We start from the raw sequence: 26,048 nt of genomic DNA on the forward strand, positions 1-26,048 counted from the left end.
CCACTTGTGCCTGAGGTGAGGTGACACCACCACCATCACAAGCATCATCATCCCCAACACCCCAGACACAAGCACCACCACCCCCACACCCCAAACACCACCCCCACACCCCACCATACTGACCGCCCTCAACACCACACAACACTGGCCAATTATACCCACAGCAGTTTATGCCATGGTCCGCCGTATCAACCTCTCCCACTCTACCTTGGGAAATTCAGTAAAAAGGAACTTCCCTTTTTTTATATATACATATGCAGTGCCCCCCCCCCCAGCCTCCCTCCACACCTGCACCCACGTACCATCACCACCCACGTATCATCATCACCCACGTACCATCACCACCCACGTATCATCACCACCCACGTACCATCACCACCCACGTATCATCATCACCCACGTACCATCACCACCCACGTATCATCATCACCCACGTACCATCACCACCCACGTATCATCACCCACGTACCATCACCACTCACGTACCATCACCACCCACGTATCATCATCACCCACGTACCATCACCACCCACGTATCATCATCACCCACGTACCATCACCACCCACGTATCATCATCACCCACGTACCATCACCACCCACGTATCATCATCACCACCCACGTACCATCACCACCCACGTATCATCACCCACGTGCCATCACCACTCACGTACTATCACCACCCACGTACCATCACCCACTCAGTGGAAGTGTCTAAAGTCCGAGCCACGTTTAACAAAGCTTATGTGAAGGAGCCCAGAGTATTTATGGTGCGAGTTAAGAGCAGTTGTCACAGTCACAGACGGCACCGCTCCTGTGTCAGGTAAGTCCACTACGGACTCACCATAGCCCGTGCTATTTGCCCCGCTCCTGTGCCAGGTAAGTTACGGGCTCACCATAGCCCCTGCTACTTGGAACCTATTCCGAGTAGCTGAATCTATAACAACAACATAACAAGAGCAGTTGTCTTTACGGGCTATTCATGCCCGTGCCACCTCTTGGGTGGCACAATCTTCATTAATCAATCAATCAGCAGGTGTGGCCACACGGCTACACTGCTTCACCCGCCTCAACATCACACGTCCTCTACAGCGTCTCTAAGTGGTATTGAAGAATCTATTTTTTCATAAAAAAAGAACCCGACATCTTAAGCTAAAGTTTAGAGACCATTCCACAATGGTGTCTGCTACTCTGACAATCCCAACCCCGCCCCGGAACACCAACTCTGCCAGATTTGTTAAAACTCACAGAGTGACTCAACAGCGCACTAACACAACTCATACATCACACACTGACTCAACAACGCACTAACACAACTCATACATCACACACTGACTCAACAACGCACTAACACAACTCATACATCACACACTGACTCAACAACGCACTAACACAACTCAAACATCACACACTGACTCAACAACGCACTAACACAACTCAAACATCACACACTGACTCAACAACGCACTAACACAACTCAAACATCACACACTGACTCAACAACGCACTAACACAACTCATACATCACAAACTGACTCAACAACGTGATAAGTTGCGTCCTAAAACTTTGGGTTCGTATCTAGTATTTGTTTTCTTGTCATTTTCCTGCAAAAACTTCCAACCAACTTTACACGTCACTCGGGAAGGGTCAGCACCGTACCCCGCTACAGGCCCACACCCGGGTCCCTCCCTGGCCCCTCCCTGGCCCACACCCGGGGCCCTCCCTGGCCCACACCCGGGGCCCTCCCTGGCCCACACCCGGGGCCCTCCCTGGCCCACACCCGGGCCATCCCTGGCCCACACCCGGGGCCCTCCCTGGCCCACACCCGGGCCCTCCCTGGCCCACACTCGGGCCCCCTCCCTGGCCCACACTCGGGCCCCCTCCCTGGCCCACACTCGGGCCCCCTCCCTGGCCCACACTCGGGCCCCCTCCCTGGCCCACACTCGGGCCCCCTCCCTGGCCCACACTCGGGCCCCCTCCCTGGCCCACACTCGGGCCCCCTCCCTGGCCCACACCCGGGGCCCTCCCTGGCCCACACCCGGGGCCCTCCCTGGCCCACACCCGGGGCCCTCCCTGGCCCACACCCGGGTCCCTCCCTGGCCCACACCCGGGTCCCTCCCTGGCCCACACCCGGGTCCCTCCCTGGCCCACACCCGGGTCCCTCCCTGACCCACACCCGGGTCCCTCCCTGGCCCACACCCGGGTCCCTCCCTGGCCCACACCCGGGTCCCTCCCTGGCCCACACCCGGGTCCCTCCCTGGCCCACACCCGGGTCCCTCCCTGGCCCACACCCGGGTCCCTCCCTGGCCCACACCCGGGTCCCTCCCTGGCCCACACCCGGGTCCCTCCCTGGCCCACACCCGGGTCCCTCCCTGGCCCACACCCGGGTCCCTCCCTGGCCCACACCCGGGTCCCTCCCTGGCCCACACCCGGGTCCCTCCCTGGCCCACACCCGGGTCCCTCCCTGGCCCACACCCGGGTCCCTCCCTGGCCCACACCCGGGTCCCTCCCTGGCCCACACCCGGGTCCCTCCCTGGCCCACACCCGGGTCCCTCCCTGGCCCACACCCGGGTCCCTCCCTGGCCCACACCCGGGTCCCTCCCTGGCCCACACCCGGGTCCCTCCCTGGCCCACACCCGGGTCCCTCCCTGGCCCACACCCGGGCCCTCCCTGGCCCACACCCGGGTCCCTCCCTGGCCCACACCCGGGTCCCTCCCTGGCCCACACCCGGGTCCCTCCCTGGCCCACACCCGGGGCCCTCCCTGGCCCACACCCGGGGCCCTCCCTGGCCCACACCCGGGGCCCTCCCTGGCCCACACCCGGGGCCCTCCCTGGCCCACACCCGGGGCCCTCCCTGGCCCACACCCGGGGCCCTCCCTGGCCCACACCCGGGGCCCTCCCTGGCCCACACCCGGGCCCTCCCTGGCCCACACCCGGGGCCCTCCCTGGCCCACACCCGGGCCCTCCCTGGCCCACACCCGGGGCCCTCCCTGGCCCACACCCGGGGCCCTCCCTGGCCCACACCCGGGGCCCTCCCTGGCCCACACCCGGGGCCCTCCCTGGCCCACACCCGGGGCCCTCCCTGGCCCACACCCGGGGCCCTCCCTGGCCCACACCCGGGGCCCTCCCTGGCCCACACCCGGGGCCCTCCCTGGCCCACACCCGGGGCCCTCCCTGGCCCACACCCGGGGCCCTCCCTGGCCCACACCCGGGGCCCTCCCTGGCCCACACCCGGGGCCCTCCCTGGCCCACACCCGGGGCCCTCCCTGGCCCACACCCGGGGCCCTCCCTGGCCCACACCCGGGGCCCTCCCTGGCCCACACCCGGGCCCTCCCTGGCCCACACTCGGGCCCCCTCCCTGGCCCACACTCGGGCCCCCTCCCTGGCCCACACTCGGGCCCCCTCCCTGGCCCACACTCGGGCCCCCTACCTGGCCCACACCCGGGGCCCTCCCTGGCCCACACCCGGGGCCCTCCCTGGCCCACACCCGGGGCCCTCCCTGGCCCACACCCGGGGCCCTCCCTGGCCCACACCCGGGCCCTCCCTGGCCCACACTCGGGCCCCCTCCCTGGCCCACACTCGGGCCCCCTCCCTGGCCCACACTCGGGCCCCCTCCCTGGCCCACACCCGGCCCCTCCCTGGCCCACACCCGGGGCCCTCCCTGGCCCACACCCGGGGCCCTCCCTGGCCCACACCCGGGGCCCTCCCTGGCCCACACCCGGGCCCCCTCCCTGGCCCACACCCGGCCCCTCCCTGGCCCACACCCGGCCCCTCCCTGGCCCACACCCGGCCCCTCCCTGGCCCACACCCGGCCCCTCCCTGGCCCACACCCGGCCCCTCCCTGGCCCACACCCGGCCCCTCCCTGGCCCACACCCGGCCCCTCCCTGGCCCACACCCGGCCCCTCCCTGGCCCACACCCGGCCCCTCCCTGGCCCACACCCGGGCCCCCTCCCTGGCCCACACCCGGCCCCTCCCTGGCCCACACCCGGGCCCCCTCCCTGGCCCACACCCGGCCCCTCCCTGGCCCACACCCGGGTCCCTCCCTGGCCCACACCCGGGGCCCTCCCTGGCCCACACCCGGCCCCTCCCTGGCCCACACCCGGCCCCTCCCTGGCCCACACCCGGCCCCTCCCTGGCCCACACCCGGGCCCCCTCCCTGGCCCACACCCGGCCCCTCCCTGGCCCACACCCGGACTCTCCCTCAACAAACTATCTAAACTTTTCGTACACTTTAATACTCAACAATCGTAGCCTTCAGGGACCCCGTGAAACTTATAATAGCCACAGCTTGGGGGCTGCTCTACTGCCTTCCTCTAGTGAACGGGTCCAGTCCGCACCTGGCGGCAAGATCACGCATTCTTAACTACACAAAAACTTGGTCATTACTAATCTTAATACTATACAATTATTTCCCTGTAATTCTACAGTTAATACAAAATATAATGCATAATGGTGTGGGAGAATAATAATTATTAAAGATAACATTCGTACCCATTACAGGCATTAACACAATGTAGATAACATTCGTACCCATTACAGGCATTAACACAATGTAGATAACATTCGTACCCATTACAGGCATTAACACAATGTAGATAACATTCGTACCCATTACAGGCATTAACACAATGTAGATAACATTCGTACCCATTACAGGCATTAACACAATGTAATAACACACAACCCTCCAGGCCTGTATACAGAACACCGTGACCAGCGCATACAACCTCCCACCTCTCCATACTGCCGTCACATTACATGGTCCAGTGTGGACAAGTGTGTGCTGTACCAGAGTGTAATATCCTACACACAGTGCTCTCTCACCACCAGCATGGTGTGTGTCTGTGGAGAGGCAACACAGCACTTGTATGGAGGACACTCCAGCACACCAGTACTCCCACAGCACGCCAGTACTCCCACAGCACGCCAGTACTCCCACAGCACGTGCCTCTAACTGTACCTCTTACCTTGCTCTAGGGGGCCTGTGGTGCACTAAACACATGACGATGTCCGATGACGAGGGCCACACAATACAATGTGTGGGTGTTGGGAGGCGGCTACACTGTCATGCCAGTAACGGCAACATAACATCTCGGGTCATCCCACCTTGGCCCTTATTGATTTTTGCTCCCAACAACGAATCCAATTTGGCTACTGAACATTTCTTGAGTGCTCGTCCTTAAGGGACGACCTTCCGTGGAAACAACAACTTGGTTGATCTAGCTCGCAGTCTTCTGCCGATTGTAAAACCAAGATGATCCCCAGCGCTGTGTAAACCCCCCCCCCCCCCACCTCTCGCAGGCACTAAGTTATCACCGAGACGCAAAAAATAAAGTACTTTATCATGCGTTCATTTCCGGGGGTCAAGGTCCCAGCGGCCCGGTGACCGGGCCTCTTGGTTGCTGGACTGATCAACCAAGCTGTTGGATGCGGCTGCTCGCAGCCTGACTTATGAATCACAGCCTGATTGATCAGATATCCTTTGGAGGTGCTTATCCAGCACTTGCCTCTTAACTGAGTATTCTTGAACACTATGAGGGGTCGGCCAGTTATGCCCCTTATGTGTAGTGGAAGCGTGTTGAACAGTCTCGGGCCTCTGATGTTGATAGTTCTCTCTCAGAGTACCTGTTGCACCTCTGCTCTTCAACGGGGGTATTCTGCACATCCTGCCATGCCTCCTGTGATGTCATTTCTGTGTGCAGGTTTGGGACCAGCCCCTCTACTATTCTACACAAGGAGCCACACACAGGTACACGTGCTGTGCGTGACTGACCGTCTGGCTCACCCAGACGTTCTCTCTCACCCTCCACAACACAAGGTCCTGCCAGGCAGCGTCGCGTCTTTAATAAACACACATCACCACCACCTCTCTTGCCATGCCTCAGGCAACACTGCTCAACAGTTGCCTGGTGCCCCACACACCAACCATCACTCAGGCAACACTGCTCAACAGTTGCCTGGTGCCCCACACACCAACCATCACTCAGGCAACACTGCCCAACAGTTGCCTGGTGCCCCACACACCAACCATGCCTCAGGCAACACTGCTCAACAGTTGCCTGGTGCCCCACACACCAACCATCACTCAGACAACACTGCCCAACAGTTGCCTGGTGCCCCACACACCAACCATCACTCAGGCAACACTGCTCAACAGTTGCCTGGTGCCCCACACACCAACCATCACTCAGGCAACACTGCCCAACAGTTGCCTGGTGCCCCACACACCAACCATGCCTCAGGCAACACTGCTCAACAGTTGCCTGGTGCCCCACACACCAACCATCACTCAGGCAACACTGCCCAACAGTTGCCTGGTGCCCCACACACCAACCATGCCTCAGGCAACACTGCTCAACAGTTGCCTGGTGCCCCACACACCAACCATCACTCAGACAACACTGCCCAACAGTTGCCTGGTGCCCCACACACCAACCATGCCTCAGGCAACACTGCTCAACAGTTGCCTGGTGCCCCACACACCAACCATCAGCACCAGGTGTGACAGTCTTGCTGACTGTCACACCTGGTGCCATCACGCAGCACACTCATCATGGTGACACGTGTGGGGGCTACATTTAACACACATTAACACACTATCAACAGGAGTAACGCCAGGTGGGACCAGGGAGGGAGCGATGGGCTAGCCAGATATCTTCACTGGGAGTTACGACACAGTACATGGTGAATGTGGATAACTTACCTGGCTAGACGAACGTGAGGAAAGTGAGGGAGTGAGGGAGTAGTAGAGAGAGTGAGGTGAGAGATTGGAGGACAAGAGAATGAGGTGGGAGTGAGAGGGGTGGTAGACTCACCTAAGAAAGTACTGTTGGTGATGACTCTGAGGATGTTTTCCATGGTGTGGAGGGCTGCTGGCGGCGGCGGCGAGTCTTGCTACACACACCACAACACCTTCACAACCTCCTCGCATCACACTGCCAACGATGTTCTTCTCGCACACAATATTCCTCACTTTATTCTGATACAACCTCGTGTTGTTTAGCTGTCAACCGGCGCGTCTCACATATTTGTTCCCCTCTAATACGTCACCGTCTTTCCCTGCCCAACACTGCTGACTGAAACGTTGTAGAGCACAGTATATAGTGTGTGTGTGAGTTCGTCCAAGGTAATGTGTTATTTGTCCTCACTTTTAGAAGATGGAAGTTCGCAACGCTCCTCGCTAGAACACACATTCTGACTGGTAAAAACGCGGTGATACAGTGAATGTTAGACGTCTCTCTCTCTCTCTCTCTCTCTCTCTCTCTCTCTCTCTCTCACACACACACACACACACACACATTTAGGTGGTGATGTGGTGGAGGCTGACTCCATACACAGTTTCAAGTGTAGATATGATAGAGCCCAGTAGGCTCAGGAATCTGTACACCTGTTGATTGACGGTTGAGAGGCGGGACCAAAGAGCCAGAGCTCAACCCCCGTAAGCACAACTAGGTGAGTACACACACACACACACACACACACACACACACACACACACACACACACACACATACACACACACACACACGCACACACACGCGCACACACACGCGCACACACACGCGCACGCCCGCCCGCCCGCCCGCACGCCCGCACGCACACACGCACGCTTCTATTTATACAGTCAATATATAAAGGGTCACGAGAGTAAAGAACGGTACCCAACCATTGGGATAAGCGGGAATCGAACTATATGACCCCTGCAAGAGGCGAGGCGGCCGCTGTGCCAACCAGTCAATGTGTTTATACAGTCCAGAAAAGTTTACCAACAATGCAAATATCTTAATCAACCCTCTTAGCAACTTTTACCCAACTTGTTACACTTTGGAGGACTCGATGAAGCCTCTGAATACTAATATGTTATTAAAGCTATTGGCCTCAACCCCCCCCCCTCCCAGGCCAGACTTGAGCCACTGGTGGAGTGATCCTACCACCGGTGGCAGGATCACTCCACCACTGGCAGGATCGCTCCACCAGTGGCAGGATCACTCCACCAGTGGCAGGATCGCTCCACCAGTGGCAGGATCGCTCCACCAGTGGCAGGATCGCTCCACCAGTGGAAGGATCGCTCCACCAGTGGCAGGATCACTCCACCAGTGGCAGGATCACTCCACCAGTGGCAGGATCACTCCACCAGTGGCAGGATCACTCCACCAGTGGCAGGATCACTCCACCAGTGGCAGGATCACTCCACCAGTGGCAGGATCACTCCACCAGTGGCAGGATCACTCCACCAGTGGAAGGATCGCTCCACCAGTGGCAGGATCACTCCACCAGTGGCAGGATCACTCCACCAGTGGCAGGATCACTCCACCAGTGGCAGGATCACTCCACCAGAGGGCGCCAGCAGCACCCTCCCAGACGATGAGCTGGTCAATCACCCTCTCCCCTCCCCCCTCTCACCCATACATCCCAAACTGTACAAACCCAATTGGTGAGGTGGCGGCGGCGGCCCGCCAACCAGCACTCTCAATCGATCAGCACACAGCACTCCGGGGACACGACTCCTCCTGCAAGACCTCGACACCGCCGCCGCCATCCCACCTGGAGCCTCTTCTCTAAGTGGTGAGTGTTGGGTAATGCGCGGGTAGGTGGGTGCACCAGGCCACAGGGACCACTGGTGAGTGTGCCCTGGGGAAGGTGGATGTGCACCAACCTGTCCTCTTATAAATTACGTCTGACTTTGGCCGGTTGCCTGTATGGCCGAAAATGGACGTAATTTGAAAATTAAAAAAATTGCAAATAAATTTGGTGTTTTTTTTCCATAAACAACAATTTAAGGGTCCTCTGGTGGGTTTGGAGGGCAGGAAGTTCTAAATTTTCAAAACGTCATGAAAAACGTTAACTGAAAGTTTCCTCTCTTAACCTTACCGAGTAAGCCGGAGGACTCAAACAGAAAACGGGACAGTACATCACTTTCGTGAGCAGTTTCATTTCAAATTACGTCAGTTTCTGGCTGTTATAGCACTCTCAGAATACGCATTCGAGCGAAAAGCGACGCTATTTTAAGAGGACGGGTTAAACGTGGCCGGGAGTCGACGAGTGAGATTAATGAGGAACTTATGAGTGGCATGAGTGGCGGTGCACTGACCCAGTGGTGTCTCCAGTGGCCTGCCTGCCTGCCTGCCTGCCTGCCTGCCTGCCTGCCTGCCTGCCTGCCTGCCTGCCTGCCTGCCTGCCTGCCTGCCTCCTGCCTCCTGCCTCCTGCCTCCTGCCTCCTCCTCCTCCTCCGCTCTTAAGTCGACCTTCACAACCAAATGGAGTTTTAAGAACAGGTCTTTCCTTTACTTGTATCAAATAACCTCAACTGTTCTATTTAATTTATTTGTAACTACGTAGTTTGCGAGATGTGTAACCCCCGGTGACCCCACCTGGTGGTTGTGACCCCACCTGGTGGTTGTGACCCCACCTGGTGGTTGTGACCCCACCTGGTGGTTGTGACCCACCTGGTGGTTGTGACCCCACCTGGTGGTTGTGACCCACCTGGTGGTTGTGACCCACCTGGTAGTTGTGACCCCACCTGGTGGTTGTGACCCCACCAGCCACCTGGTGGTTGTGACCCCACCTGGTGGTTGTGACCCCACCTGGTGGTTGTGACCCCACCTGGTGGTTGTGACCCCACCTGGTGGTTGTGACCCCACCTGGTGGTTGTGACCCCACCTGGTGGTTGTGACCCCACCTGGTGGTTGTGACCCCACCTGGTGGTTGTGACCCCACCAGCCACCTGGTGGTTGTGACCCCACCTGGTGGTTGTGACCCCACCAGCCACCTGGTGGTTGTGACCCCACCAGCCACCTGGTGGTTGTGACCCCACCTGGTGGTTGTGACCCCACCTGGTGGTTGTGACCCCACCTGGTGGTTGTGACCCCACCAGCCACCTGGTGGTTGTGACCCCACCTGGTGGTTGTGACCCCACCAGCCACCTGGTGGTTGTGACCCCACCTGGTGGTTGTGACCCCACCTGGTGGTTGTGACCCCACCTGGTGGTTGTGACCCCACCAGCCACCTGGTGGTTGTGACCCCACCTGGTGGTTGTGACCCCACCAGCCACCTGGTGGTTGTGACCCCACCTGGTGGTTGTGACCCCACCTGGTGGTTGTGACCCCCACCTGGTGGATGTGACCCCCCACCTGGTGGATGTGACCCCCCACCTGGTGGATGTGACCCACCTGGTGGATGTGACCCCCACCTGGTGGATGTGACCCCCACCTGGTGGTTGTGACCCCCACCTGGTGGTTGTGACCCCACCAGCCACCTGGTGGTTGTGACCCCACCTGGTGGTTGTGACCCCACCTGGTGGTTGTGACCCCCACCTGGTGGTTGTGACCCCCACCTGGTGGTTGTGACCCCCACCTGGTGGTTGTGACCCCCACCTGGTGGTTGTGACCCCCACCTGGTGGTTGTGACCCCCACCTGGTGGTTGTGACCCACCTGGTGGTTGTGACCCCCACCTGGTGGTTGTGACCCCCACCTGGTGGTTGTGACCCAACTGGTGGTTGTGACCCCATCTGGTGGATGTGACCCATCTGGTGGTTGTGACCCCACCTGGTGGATGTGACCCACCTGGTGGATGTGACCCCACCTGGTGGATGTGACCCATCTGGTCGTTGTGACCCCACCTGGTGGATGTGACCCACCTGGTGGATGTGACCCACCTGGTGGATGTGACCCACCTGGTGGATGTGACCCCACCTGGTGGATGTGACCCATCTGGTGGTTGTGACCCACCTGGTGGTTGTGACCCACCTGGTGGTTGTGACCCCACCTGGTGGATGTGACCCATCTGGTGGTTGTGACCCACCTGGTGGATGTGACCCACCTGGTGGATGTGACCCATCTGGTGGTTGTGACCCCACCTGGTGGATGTGACCCACCTGGTGGATGTGACCTGGGCTACATGGTAAGCGCGCACTCATCGCGGGCTATATACAGCACAACTATACACATGTATGTATACATGTATAGACCTGTATGTATAGTGGACATTTACGGATATATCCGGATCTTTCTCCGTCTCTGATACAAGAATCTGTCTTTCGAAATATTTAGCCGCCCCAGAGACTCCTAGGTAGGTGTCCCTGTTTTCACAAGTTTGTATTTGTCAGGAATACAGTTCACCTGTCACAGTTGAGGCCACACCTGGCATGCACAGGTAATCATACTCCAGGTGTGCTCATTAGCATCGCACCTCGGCACACAGTTACATGAATGACCTCATTTTGTGAGGTTGTTGAGCGGTGAGAACGCTCACCGTGCATAGTGTGAGGGGGGGCTCTTCCCCCCATCCCCCCTCTTGTGCAGCATAACCCAGCTGGGGCCAGATTCACGAAAGCACTTACGCAAACACTTACGAACGTGTACATCTTTCCTCAATCTTTGACGGCTTTGGTTACATTTATTAAACAGTTTACAAGCATGAAAACTTGCCAATCAACTGTTGTTATTGTTATAAACAGCCTCCTGGTGCTTCGGAGTTCATTAACTGTTTAATAATTGGAAACAAAGCCGCCAAAGATTGAGAAAAGATGTACAGGTTCGTAAGTGTTTGCGTAAGTGCTTTCGTGAATCTGGCCCCTGGTCACTCTCACTCGTCTTCCAGCTGATGTCAAGGAACAGGTTAGGCTGGACTTGAGAGTGAGACGCCCTCATACTGTTGCTCCATCACTCATGTAATTACTATGCAGGCCACTCCTCACCTCCCTTGTGTCCTCTCCGGCTCCACCAGGCACAGGTTGCCTGTATATTGGTGACCACAATGGGTGTTGCCGGCAGTGTTTAACACACCCTGGGAGCGGAGGCCTCGGCCCCAGACCTGCAGCAGGGAGAGCGTCCACTTGCCGAAGGGGTCGGCCAGGACGACGCTGCCCCCCCCCTACACACACACACACACACACACACACACACACACACACACACACACACACACACACATTACATGTGTATCAAGTCAAATGCTGCCGTTTACATCCCACCACCAGTCATCTTGCATCATGGCCTCGTCTTCTGCAGTCTCCATCACGACAGCGTATCCGGCTGCAAATTTTGCATTTGGTACCGTATCCGGTACCACATTGTTGTGGTACTAACACTGAGACAGGACAATTGTGCTGACGGTATTCAGGGAACTGATACTACACACTCTCAGTTTACATATTTATGAAAGCTACTCTGGAATGAGGTAATTAGTATAGTTACTGGAGTGAAAGCCAGAGCGGGAGGTGAAGGCGGCGCCCAGCAGCTAAACACCGTACTCCATACAGACAGCATATCATTGTATGGCTACGAAGACGGTTTATCACCGAGAAGGCCTTCTTAGACACTGTTAAACACCCTACTGGCCTCTGTAACTCCGTGGGTTATAACTGGATGGGGCAGGATGGGGGGGGGGGGCGGTCCTCCCCCCCATCCTGCCTCAGCAGGAGAGGGTGTGTCCACCACAGCGAAGGGGTCAGCAGGAGAGGGCGTGCCCACCACAGCGAGGGGGTCAGCAGGAGAGGGCGTGTCCACCACAGCGAGGGGGGGCAGCAGGAGAGGGCGTGTCCACCACAGCGAAGGGGTCAGCAGGAAAGGGCGTGTCCACCACAGCGAGGGGGTCAGCAGGAGAGGGTGTGTCCACCACAGCGAGGGGGGGGCAGCAGGAGAGGGCGTGTCCACCACAGCGAAGGGGTCAGCAGGAGAGGGCGTGCCCAGCACAGCGAGGGGGTCAGCAGGAGAGGGCGTGCCCACCACAGCGAGGGCTGCCAAGTCGCTGTGAGTAACGGGCCAGGCTGTCGTGTCTGGCCAAGTCAACTGACATCCACCAATTTATACGGCCATAACCTGGTTGGCTGGCTGGCTGGCTGGCCGGTGAGGCATCTGGAGATGTTCTCCCTGGTGTTGAACTCCTCCCCTACTGGTGGGTCACCCCAGCTGTGTGTACCCGCACCACCTGTAACCCCACCACCACTACCACCACCTGTAACGGTGCCACCACCTGTAATAGCAGCAGGGACAGTAACGGCAGCAGCAACGACAGTAACGGCAGCAGCAGGGACAGTAACAGTAAGAACAGCACTAATAACGACAAACGCAGAAAGACTAACGGGCAAGAAGAGCGTTAGTAAGGTTAACTTGAGCACCATTAACAATAACGTCAGTAACGGTCACAGCAACACCAGTAACGGCCACAGCAGCACCAGTAACGGCCACAGCAGCACCAGTAACGGCCACATCAGCACCAGTAACGGCCACAGCAGCACCAGTAACGGCCACAGCAGCACCAGTAACGGCCACAGCAGCACCAGTAACGGCCACAGCAGCACCAGTAACGGCCACAGCAGCACCAGTAACGGCCACAGCAGCACCAGTAACGGCCACAGCAGCACCAGTAACGGCCACATCAGCACCAGTAACGGCCACATCAGCACCAGTAACGGCCACAGCAGCACCAGTAACGGCCACAGCAGCACCAGTAACGGCCACAGCAGCACCAGTAACGGCCACAGCAGCACCAGTAACGGCCACAGCAGCACCAGTAACGGCCACAGCAGCACCAGTAACGGCCACAGCAGCACCAGTAACGGCCACAGCAGCACCAGTAACGGCCACAGCAGCACCAGTAACGGCCACAGCAGCACCAGTAACGGCCACAGCAGCACCAGTAACGGCCACAGCAGCACCAGTAACGGCCACAGCAGCACCAGTAACAGCCACAGCAGCACCAGTAACGGCCACAGCAGCACCAGTAACGGCCACAGCAGCACCAGTAACGGCCACAGCAGCACCAGTAACGGCCACAGCAGCACCAGTAACGGCCACAGCAGCACCAGTAACGGCCACAGCAGCACCAGTAACGGCCACAGCAGCACCAGTAACGGCCACAGCAGCACCAGTAACAGCCACAGCAGCACCAGTAACGGCCACAGCAGCACCAGTAACAGCCACAGCAGCACCAGTAACGGCCACAGCAGCACCAGTAACGGCCACAGCAGCACCAGTAACGGCCACAGCAGCACCAGTAACAGCCACAGCAGCACCAGTAACGGCCACAGCAGCACCAGTAACAGCCACAGCAGCACCAGTAACGGCCACAGCAGCACCAGTAACAGCCACAACACCTCACACACACACCAAGAAGCAGCCCTGGTGACGGAAGACTGTCGCAACGGTTGTCACATCATTATGGTGGACTTGGAAGGTTGACTGACGATAGGGAATACACGCCTGTCTTACCTCCTTCTGGGGAAGGGGGGGTGGAGGGAGAGTCTTGTGGGGGGGGGAGGGTCTTGTGGGGGGGGGGAGAGTACCTGGATGGGGTTCTGGGAGTTCTTCAACTCCCGAAGCCCGGCGGCCCGAGGCCAGGCTTGACTTGTGATAACTTGGTCCACCAGGCTGTTGCTTGGAGCGGCCCACATACCGGTTGGTCCGGCACTTCTCGAAGAAAACTGTCCACTTTTTGTAGAAGGATTCAACTTTCGTTGCGGCAATATTTCTTGTGCTCGCTGGGAGGGTGTTGAACAACCGTGGCCCTCTGAGTCTGGGGGGGGGGGTAGAGGGACCGGGGGGTAGAGGTCCTAGGGAGGGGGGGGAAGAAGGTGAAGGACGACAGAGATGGATTGATACAATGAGATGGATGAATTTAGCGAGGTATGGAGAGTGAGGGAGGCTTGTGGCTCAATATCCGGACTGCATCCATCACTTCACCACCACCACCACCACCACGACCCCGGCCCTCCACCACCACCCCCAACACACACACACACACCTCTCCACCACCATCCCCACACCAACATCAGTCACGTATGAAAAGCTTACATAAAAATAAGACAAGGTAGAATCAAAATGGCTGGGCAGACTGTATTTTCAGAGATGGTCAAATTATCATTAAATACAATTCCTCATGACTGTGAGGTGTTCAAGACGGAGAGGCAGGCGGGGGATGACGGGAGCCACACACAACTGGAAAAGCAACTGCCTCAAGAACAACAAACTGTCCCAGTCGCAGATTGCGCGTCAAGTTCGAGGAGGGTAACGAGTGACGTTCCCCATGGGTCGGTCTTGAAACCTCTGCTGTTTCTAATTAATGTAAATAAGCTCAGCCCGAGGGACTGAACTTCTCGGTGTTTATAGAAGCATGTCAAGAGCGAGCAACACCACAGCCTGTCATAGGGGGCAGTCTTGACACTCCAGAGGTGGGGGCCAACACATGTATGGACAAGCGCAAGAGGAGACCAGAAGCTATCTACCCCCCATACGGGGAAGGGCAGTACACGAGCTGGCAAGAGAGAGAACATTATTTGGGAGTAGAAATAATTACGACATTATCTCCACAGACACACACAAACACGGTAACATCAGCAGCATGTGTCGCATCCCACACCTGCCCCACACCACCTCAACCCATCTCACACCACCTCACCCATCCCACATCTACCCCACACCACCTGCACCCATCCCACACCACCACCATCCCACACCACCACCATCCCACACCACCACCACCATCCCACACCTGCCCCAACATCACCACCACCATCCCGCACCTGCCCCACACCACCACCACCATCCCACACCTGCCCCAACATCACCACCACAATCCCACACCTACCCCACACCACCTGCACCCATCCCAAACCACCACCACCACCATCCCACACCACCACCATCCCACACCACCACCACCATCCCACACCTGCCCCAACATCACCACCACCATCCCGCACCTGCCCCACACCACCACCACCATCCCACACCTGCCCCAACATCACCACCACCATCCCACACCTACCCCACACCACCTGCACCCATCCCAAACCACCACCATCCCACACCTACCCCACACCACCTGCACCCATCCCAAACCACCACCATTCCACACCTACCCCACACCACCTGCACCCATCCCAAACCACCACCACCACCATCCCACACCACCACCACCATCCCACACCTGCCCCAACATCACCACCACCATCCCACACGTGCCCCACACCACCACCACCCCACACCTGCCCCACACCACCACCACCATCCCACACGTGCCCCACACCACCACCACCACCATCCCACACCTGCCCCACACCACCACCACCACCATCCCACACCTGCCCCACACCACCATCCCACACCTGCCCCCCACACCATAAGCCACGTCAGACAATCCTCTATGGAGCACTTTACCTGACTATTGCCTCTCCAGGATAATAAAATCTAATTTGCGAGTCAAAATAACTGACAACTTAATTTTGGTAAAGGAGGTAGAAACTTGCCTCCCGAGTGAAGAGAAGTATTGGATCACATGGGGCACAAGAACCAATTAAAATGGGACGAGGTAATGGTGAAAATGAAGATAAATTGCCGGAATCTTCACAGCTGCTGTTATCATACGAGACGTGGGAAAGGTTACCAGTTGAGAGAGGGTTGAGGATTGAAAATTGGGGTGTGGGCGTGGAGTCCACACCACCACCACCACCACCACCACCACCAGACACGAGGCTGGTTCACCACCACCACCACCAGATACAAGGCTGGTTCACCACCACCACCACCACCAGATACAAGGCTGGTTCACCACCACCAGATACAAGGCTGGTTCACCACCACCAGATACAAGGCTGGTTCACCACCACCAGATACAAGGCTGGTTCACCACCACCAGATACAAGGCTGGTTCACCACCACCACCACCACCAGATACAAGGCTGGTTCACCACCACCACCACCACCAGATACAAGGCTGGTTCACCACCACCACCACCACCAGATACAAGGCTGGTTCACCACCACCAGATACAAGGCTGGTTCACCACCACCAGATACAAGGCTGGTTCACCACCACCAGATACAAGGCTGGTTCACCACCACCAGATACAAGGCTGGTTCACCACCAACAGACACAGACCAGCAGACCATTAACTCAAACTTGCGTATTTATGGAGTGCTTATTGCGGCACAAGCTGAGCCCCGGATACGTGGACGTGGTCTCGTGTACCAACACCACAGACGACGTAGAGGTCGTCTCGTGTACCAACACCACAGACGACGTAGAGGTCGTCTCGTGTACCAACACCACAGACGACGTAGAGGTCGTCTCGTGTACCAACACCACAGACGACGTAGAGGTCGTCTCGTGTACCAACACCACAGACGACGTAGAGGTCGTCTCGTGTACCAATACCACAGACGACGTAGAGGTCGTCTCGTGTACCAACACCACAACGGTGTTCCTGGTGTAACCCGTTCTCGCAAATTTAATAAGTCAATATTGACTTATTAAATATGTGCATAGGTGACATACTTAACATAATAGTTTCCCTTGAAAAGCTTCATAGAAAACACCGACCTTACCTAACCTACTTAGTATGTTAAGATAAGCATCTTATTGCTTCGTAATTACAATTATTACCTAACCTATACCTATAATAGGTTAAGTAACAATTGTAATTACGAAGCTATAAGATGCTTATTTTAACATACTAAGTAGGTTAGGTAAGGTCGGTGTTTTCTATGAAGCTTTTCAAGGGAAACTATTATGTTTAGCATGTCACCTATGCACGCAACTAATAAGTCAATATTGACTTATTAAATTTGCGAGAACGGGTTGCCTGGTGAGCACCCGGTCACCTCTACAGCCTGACTACCACTCCTAACTACACCACCTTAACTTCAATGTCAGCTTTTCTCTGTAATTGTAAATCTTTGTAGCGCACAGTACAGCCATACTCCTCACAGCAGAGCACAGTGCTGCTCATCACAGCAGACTACAGCGCTACACTCATTAACATATTAAGCAGTTTGTATTTTTGCAATAATTAAACAGCAACACGCCAATGGAATTGCAATATCATAAAATACGGCGAGAGACTAGCGCCGCGTCCGCACCAGCCCGCGTCCCCTCACTCATGCTCATGGTCGGGGGAACTTGTGGCGGGGATCACCCATATGTTTACCCGTAGCCAGCCGGGTGACCGTTAGCCAGCCGGGTGACCGTCAGCCAGCCGGGTGACCGTCAGCCAGCCTGATGACCGTTAGCCAGCCGGGTGACCGTCAGCCAGCCGGGTGACCGTTAGCCAGCCTGGTGACCCTTAGTCAGCCGGGTGACCGTCAGCCAGCCGGGTGACCGTCAGCCAGCCGGATGACCGTCAGATAGACTAAGAACAGCCAGGGTCTAATTTAGACCCAAAACACGCCCAAACTTGCCAAAACCCAATATTACCCGGGAGCCTAAACTACCAAGAAACTACCTCACAAGAAGAACACATTTATTGCCCATTAGTTAATTTGGAGCGTTGTCCGCCGCCTTCCAGACGACATTAGACACCTCTTATGATCCTGACAACGACTCTCCTCCCTACCCACTCTCATAATCATGCCGCGCCATTATAATACAACTTGTCCATTAACTAACAATTATATAATTACATACCGAGGAAGGGCATATAAATGAGTGCTAAGGGTTAATAGGGTAAGAATAGCGTTCGAGTTATTACTCCTGGAGGGTGGTTGATGCCGGCACGACGGAGGGCCGAGTGATCATGGTACAGGGGGTCGGCGCCCCTGCTACACAAAACCTACGGCAGGAGGTGATGGATATGCTAATAATTCTCCCATGTGTTACGGGCCCCCGAGACTGATATTAAACGCAGCGACGGGGGAGGCAATGCTGACCATTTGTTAGGTTTTGACGTTTAGGTAGAAAGACGCCATTTATATCTAGACTAACTCTTCGCGTCAGTGTTAACCTTTCCTTTTCCTTCAACCCCTGCCTCCCTCCCTCCCTCCCTCCCTCCCCCCCTCTCTCTCTCTCTCTCTCTCTCTCTCTCTCTCTCTCTCTCTCTCTCTCTCTCTCTCTCTCTCTCTCTCTCTCCGTCTCTGTTGCTCCTCCTCCTCCTCCGTCCTACACCTTTCTAAGCAAGTTTCCAGTTCAAAGTTGACGGAGCGGCAGTGAAGTTTGAAGTGGACGTCGTCTTGGCATAGTTGGCTGTTAAGCTCACAAAGTTGTGGACCAGTTTTCAAGGCTAGAACCTCGTTGAGAAGATCCCCGTCAACAATATATTGATGTTAAGAGTACTGGCCGCGGACACACACCAGGGAGCAGAGTACTGGCCGCGGACACACACCAGGGAGCACAGTACTGGCCGCGGACACACACCAGGGAGCAGAGTACTGGCCGCGGACACACACCAGGGAGCAGAGTACTGGCCGCGGACACACACCAGGGAGCAGAGTACTGGCCGCGGACACACACCAGGGAGCAGAGTACTGGCCGCGGACACACACCAGGGAGCAGAGTACTGGCCGCGGACACACATCAGGGAGCAGAGTACTGGCCGCGGACACACACCAGGGAGCAGAGTACTGGCCGCGGACACACACCAGGGAGCAGAGTACTGGCCGCGGACACACACCAGGGAGCACAGTACTGGCCGCGGACACACACCAGGGAGCACAGTACTGGCCGCGGACACACACCAGGGAGCAGAGTACCGCTAGGAACCTGCCCCCCCCCCCTTTCACTCACTCACACACACACACACACACACACACTCTCACTCACTCACTCACACACACACACACACACACACACACACACACACACACACACACACACACACACACGCACGCACGCACGCACGCACGCCCTACACCTCAAATAAGACGGAACCCACCAAACACATGAAACTCCAGCCCGTCCTCCAAACAAAGACCCAAAAGTGATTCCATGCACCCGCCAAACCCCAGCTGTTTATGAATGAAAAACGGTTTGCACACGACTAAACTGATTTCGTTCGAACATTTCCGGAACAAGTGCTTCAGTGACGACTTTTGTTCGAACCACAACTGTAAATGCTTCACCCACGTACTACAAATACAAATAATTATCAACAGAACCTAAACACCTAACCTATGTCTATATATACACAATATGCTAATTATAATATTAATTTATATTTGAGAAAATTCCCGTTTTGAATGAACAGCATGTAAAAATTGATGAATGCGCCTGTGGGGTCGACCGCTGGATGGAATGGACTCGAGTCGAGGACGGGTTGTACGTGGAAGAAGCATTATAAATGAAACCAAGTATGTCGTTATTTCATGGTTAAATTTCGCCGACATATTTCGTGTGCATTACAGTTTTTTTTTGTTTTTTTTCTATTATAACAACATGCACATTAAACAGCCTAATGTCCATAAATGAATCTTAAAACAGTATAAAATATTGTGAAAACGAAGAAATACATAGACGTAATTATTTTGGTCAAGTAATACAGTATTGGTGTGCGTGGTGTGGGGCAGTTACAGCACAGTGTTGTGCTCCCTATACACCCACCACAATACTGACGTCATCACCATAAATATTGTAAACATTGGCTGGCCTCCATTATTAATTTAACAATGTTACCTGGTCATAAATTTATAATGTTTACAATTTAATAGATAATGTCATAAGCTGTTGTATTTACTTCAGCATATACAGTAATATACAACTACACGAACACACGAGCTGTTGTATTTAGTATATCGCGTGTATATCATTCATGTGTCATGTATGTTACTGGTTTTATTTATTGAACAATTATTTTTATATGAGCATATTGTGCGCATCATGTTAGTAGTGATGTCATGTAGTGATGTCTTGTAGTGATGTCATGTAGTGATGTCTTGTAGTGATGTCTTGTAGTGATGTCTTGTAGTGATGTCTTGTAGTGATGTCATGTAGTGATGTCTTGTAGTGATGTCTTGTAGTGATGTCTTGTAGTGATGTCTTGTAGTGATGTCTTGTAGTGATGTCTTGTAGTGATGTCTTGTAGTGATGTCTTGTAGTGATGTCTTGTAGTGATGTCTTGTAGCGATGTCTTGTAGTGATGTCTTGTAGTGATGTCTTGTAGCGATGTCATGTAGTGATGTCTTGTAGTGATGTCTTGTAGTGATGTCATGTAGTGATGTCTTGTAGTGATGTCTTGTAGTGATGTCTTGTAATGATGTCTTGTAGTGATGTCTTGTAGTGATGTCTTGTAATGATGTCTTGTAATGATGTCTTGTAGTGATGTCTTGTAGTGATGTCTTGTAATGATGTCTTGTAGTGATGTCTTGTAGTGATGTCATGTAGTGATGTCATGTAGTGATGTCTTGTAGTGATGTCTTGTAATGATGTCTTGTAACGATGTCTTGTAGTGATGTCTTGTAGCGATGTCTTGTAGTGATGTCATGTAATGATGTCATGTAACGATGTCTTGTAACGATGTCTTGTAGTGATGTCTTCACTATGGGCATGAGCTGTACCTCACTCTGCCTTGTTGATGGCTACATCAATATTTCTCTCCTCTCTTTTATAATGCAACTTTTAAGTTTATTCAAATTGTAATAATATTGTTTGCAGTGACTTTTATATTTACTTATTAATATGTGGTAATGAGTAATGCCACTGTTGTTATATGCAGGCATAATAATTCCTGAATTATTTATTATTTATTTCTTTTCTTGTATGAGGAATGTGTAAAAAATGTCGTAAATTTTGCTTTAAGTGTACAACCCCTTATGGTTAGTTATTGAACGACCGAGAGATGGGAATGGTTTAAGACGCAATGTATTATTAAATGTTTCTAACAAGTTAATGGTTTGCGATTTACATTGGTTTAATCTTACAGGGAATCTTATTGTGATCATTAAGACGGGGGAACAAAATGTTATCATATTTCCACAAGATATATAGGCTAACATTAGCATCTTTTACCCTTCCTTTCTCTCATACCATCTGATATCCAGACACCTGGTAACACCACAACCACCACCACCACCACGTGCACCACCACAACCACCACCACCACGTGCACACCACAACCACCACCACCACGTGCACCACCACAACCACCACCACCACGTGCACCACCACAACCACCACCACCACAACCACCACCACCACGTGCACACCACAACCACCACCACCACGTGCACCACCACGTGCACACCACAACCACCACCACCACGGTCACATCACAACCACCACCACCACGTGCACACCACAACCACCACCACCACGTGCACACCACAACCACCACCACGTGCACCACCACCGCCAAAGGGCAGCGCCAGCACCTACACTAATAATGGCCCCAGCGAGTCATTGACCATGTGTTAAGGCCATTGTGCTCGCATACTACTCACCAATAACTATACTTTAGTCCTCAACATTGCGCAAACCTATATTAAACTGCATCTACCCATCGAGGAGTGTGTACACCTGTGTGCATCTCTCTCACAATTGTTTATAAACATCAACTGACGAGCTGTGTTGCAGGTGATTGGCCCGCTCTTCTGTGAGAGCAGTCGTGTGATTGGTCAAGCAATCGGAAGTAAAATGTTACCTTCACTCTGATTGGTGAAATACAAATTAGTACTGCCCTCTACTGGCAGAACAGACAAATGACCAAGGCTTAAAATCCTGGGTACGAGACGCGTTTTGAACAGGTGTTGAGAGAGGCAGGAGAGGGCGCCTAAGACCCGTGGTGACACATGGTGGTTGAGGCCGCGAGAGCCCGGGCCCAGGGCGGCTCTCACAACAAAGACCCCTCGCAGCAGGGAGAGGGCGCGGGCCGTCCACTCTATCACTCATCAGTCAGCCGGCAGAGTCCACTACCATGGGAATATGTCAAGTGAGTGCAGGGTAGAGCACTCTACAACTGCACTATATCAAAAGATAAACAATCACATGAATGGTGACAAAGTGCACACACACACACTGCAACTGCTGGCAACGTGACCACACAAATTAACAGTGGGCGAGCAGTGGACCCTCTTTATATACGGGTTGAAGCCGCTATGAAGGTTCCAACTGGCAGCCACAAATTAAAAACATCGATTTATCCAACTGTGATTCATTACCCGAACTCCGTATTATGAAATATGTTGGACCAACTGACAATGAGGCATCCACTCTAACGCACGCTGACGATGGCCGCTGATAATATGCTGACGATGGCCGGCAAGTGGACGTCACGCATCAGATACAGCGTATCCCAGTCCCACAGCTCTAGCCCCACACTAGCCAGTAGGCGCCTGACAGCCGAGTGGACAGCGCTTCAGATTCGTAGTCCTGAGGTTCCGGGTTCGATCCCCGGTGGAGGCAGACACAAGTGGGCAAAATGTTTCTTTCATCCTGATACCCCTGTCACCTAGCAGTAAATAGGTAACTGGGAGTTAGACAGCTGCTACGGGCTGCTTTCTGGGAGGGGGGGGGAGGGTTGTAACAAAAAAGGAGGCCTGGTCAAGGACCGGGCCGCGGGGACGCTAAGCCCCGAAATCATCTCAAAATAACCTCAAAATAATCTCAATATAACTACACCCGGCCAGCTAATTAAAGGTTTAGTAAAAGAATGAACAAAACAAGACAAGAGATGAGACTCATCTCTTGTGATGACATATGTAGTGTGTGGATCAGTCCTAATGAGACAACTCATATTAATACAGCAATATTACCATAGTGATGGTTGTCTTATGAACGAGTGGTGGTGGGAGTAGCTGGTATCTTAAGATGGGATGGTATCGTAAGGTGGGACAGGTGGGTGGTGGTGTTGAGGAAGGTGGGGGCTACCACCACGGTGTGGGTGAAGGATTATAATGTTGATGGTATACAAGGGTTTGGTAACAGTAGAGGGTGCGGCACGGCGTGGCCCACCTCCCACTCTCCAGATAAACCCTCCCCAGTTCGCCCACACACATCCCCAATAAAACATGCTTCATGGGACACGATACAGGGAAGCTTGCATACTAACAGCCACACTGACGGCACACCACAACACGCTGAACTCTCACAAGCATCACCACCAACACCCACCAACCACACAATCCTCGCCCGCCCCGTTTTACACACATGCGGAGGGGCCTGGTAGCCTGGTGGATAGCGCGCAGGACTCGTAATTCTGTGGCGCGGGTTCGATTTCCGCAAGAGGCAGAAACAAATGGGCAAAGTTTCTTTCACCCTGAATGCCCCTGTTACCTAGCAGTAAACAGGTACCTGGGAGTTAGACAGCTGTCACTGGCTACTTCCTGGTGTGTGTGTGTGGTGGGAAAAAAAAGTAGTTAGTAAACAGTTGATTGACAGTTGAGAGGCGAGCCGAAAGAGCAAAGCTCAACCCCCGCAAACACAACTAGGTGAATACACACACACACACACACACACACACACACACACACACACACACACACACACACACACACACACACACACACACACACACACAGTAACATGAGGGAGAGACCCTTACTCGCTGTCATCCCATGCCTGGGTAGAGAGGAAGCCCACACCCAGAATCCAGGAGAGGTGTTGTGCTGCATTCTTCCTACTTGTCATTCAATTGGACCGAATGCAGAGTCCTATTCAGTACTAAGATAAGTATAATGTGTGGCGGGAAGGTTAGTGTAGTATTATTGCTTGTCCATGTTGGTGACTATCTAGTAGGATTACTTCAACTCGTGCTGTAAATTTGGCAGCAGTTGGAGGGGAAGAGGTGCACCATTCCCTTGCTGGATACAATGAGACCATTGGCAGGCAGGACTCGGACTGGAACGCACGTTTTGGACACTCCTCAATGGTCGCCATACGTGTTCTGGACACTCCTCAATGGTCGCCATATGTGTTCTGGACACTCCTCAGTGGTCGCCATGTGTTCTGGACACTCCTCAGTGGTCGCCATGTGTTCTGGACACTCCTCAGTGGTCGCCATATGTAACATATTACTTCTTCCAGGCTAAATATATTGCCAAGTGTATGATCATTGATTTATTTACGGCCTTAGACAGTTTTTAGTTAGCGTTGCCACAGTTTCACACACTGAACTGAAAGCCATTTATAATTGTTTACCATTTAACTGTAAACAGGGTGTAGCTGCGGGCTCTATTATACTATCTGGATAGTATCTATGAACTAGATCCTCTAGATTGGATTTAGAACTTTTTTGGACACCCTGCGGGCTCTATTATCTATCCACTAGATCCTCTAGATGGGATTTAGAACTTTTGGGGGGTTTCAAATGGACACATTTGCGTTAAATTAAATCTCCCTTGCAGAATTATATTTATTTTTAGGTGTAATTAAGTTGAGTTTTTAAATTTTGGTATTAGTATGGTAGTGGCTCTCGTCTTGATGGTAAGTTACCATACAAGACTACCTCATTATTCAGTCTGGGTTGGGAACCTGATCTTAAGGAGACATTGTTGACCACACAGTAGCTTAACAACACCAGTGACTCTTACACCTGTCCACAACCACCCTTCCCAAAACCACACTACAACCTGCACCTACCACACCAAAACCTACCACAACCTACACCTAAAACACCATAACCTACACCTGTCCACAACCTACACCTACCACAACCTACACCTACCACAACCACACCACAAGCAGGCTACCATAAACCACCACCAAACATACAAGCTCCACCACCACTGGCCCGCACACACTCACCTAATTATAAAGAGAAAAATATATAATGAGTCGCCCAAATTATAGCATGTTAAGACGATTTTTATTTAGCGATACGAGGCATTAGGCAACCCTCGCACGCTGAACTTTGTTACTCCCACCACCAGTGGTGCACGGAGGGCGGCTGTTGACCACGGTCAACACTCACAGTTACCTTCAGCCAAGCTTTAGGTCACACCTCTGGTCTGTGGCTCTGGCGCCAGGCACTCTCCCCTCCCTGGTCTGTGGCTCTGGCGCCAGGCACTCTCCCCTCCCTGGTCTGTGGCTCTGGCGCCAGGCACTCTCCCCTCCCTGGTCTGTGGCTCTGGCGCCAGGCACTCTCCCCTCCCTGGTCTGTGGCTCTGGCGCCAGGCACTCTCCCCTCCCTGGTCTGTGGCTCTGGCGCCAGGCACTCTCCCCTCCCTGGTCTGTGGCTCTGGCGCCAGGCACTCTCCCCTCCCTGGTCTGTGGCTCTGCTGCCAGGCACTCTCCCCTCCCTGGTCTGTGGCTCTGGCACTCTCCCCTCCCTGGTCTGTGGCTCTGGCGCCAGGCACTCTCCCCTCCCTGGTCTGTGGCTCTGGCGCCAGGCACTCTCCCCTCCCT

At 54.4% G+C, this 26,048-nt stretch overlaps 1 protein-coding gene across 9 annotated transcripts in view; it reads right to left on the reverse strand.

Annotated features, from left to right (window-relative positions):
- CadN (neural cadherin) overlaps window positions 1–26,048 on the reverse strand; it is a 724,585-nt gene that overhangs the window by 139,195 nt on the left and 559,342 nt on the right. The window lies entirely within an intron of this gene.

This window comes from Procambarus clarkii, chromosome 2 (genome assembly GCF_040958095.1).
Source record: "Procambarus clarkii isolate CNS0578487 chromosome 2, FALCON_Pclarkii_2.0, whole genome shotgun sequence".
In the NCBI taxonomy this organism is placed as follows: Eukaryota; Metazoa; Arthropoda; class Malacostraca; order Decapoda; family Cambaridae; genus Procambarus; species Procambarus clarkii.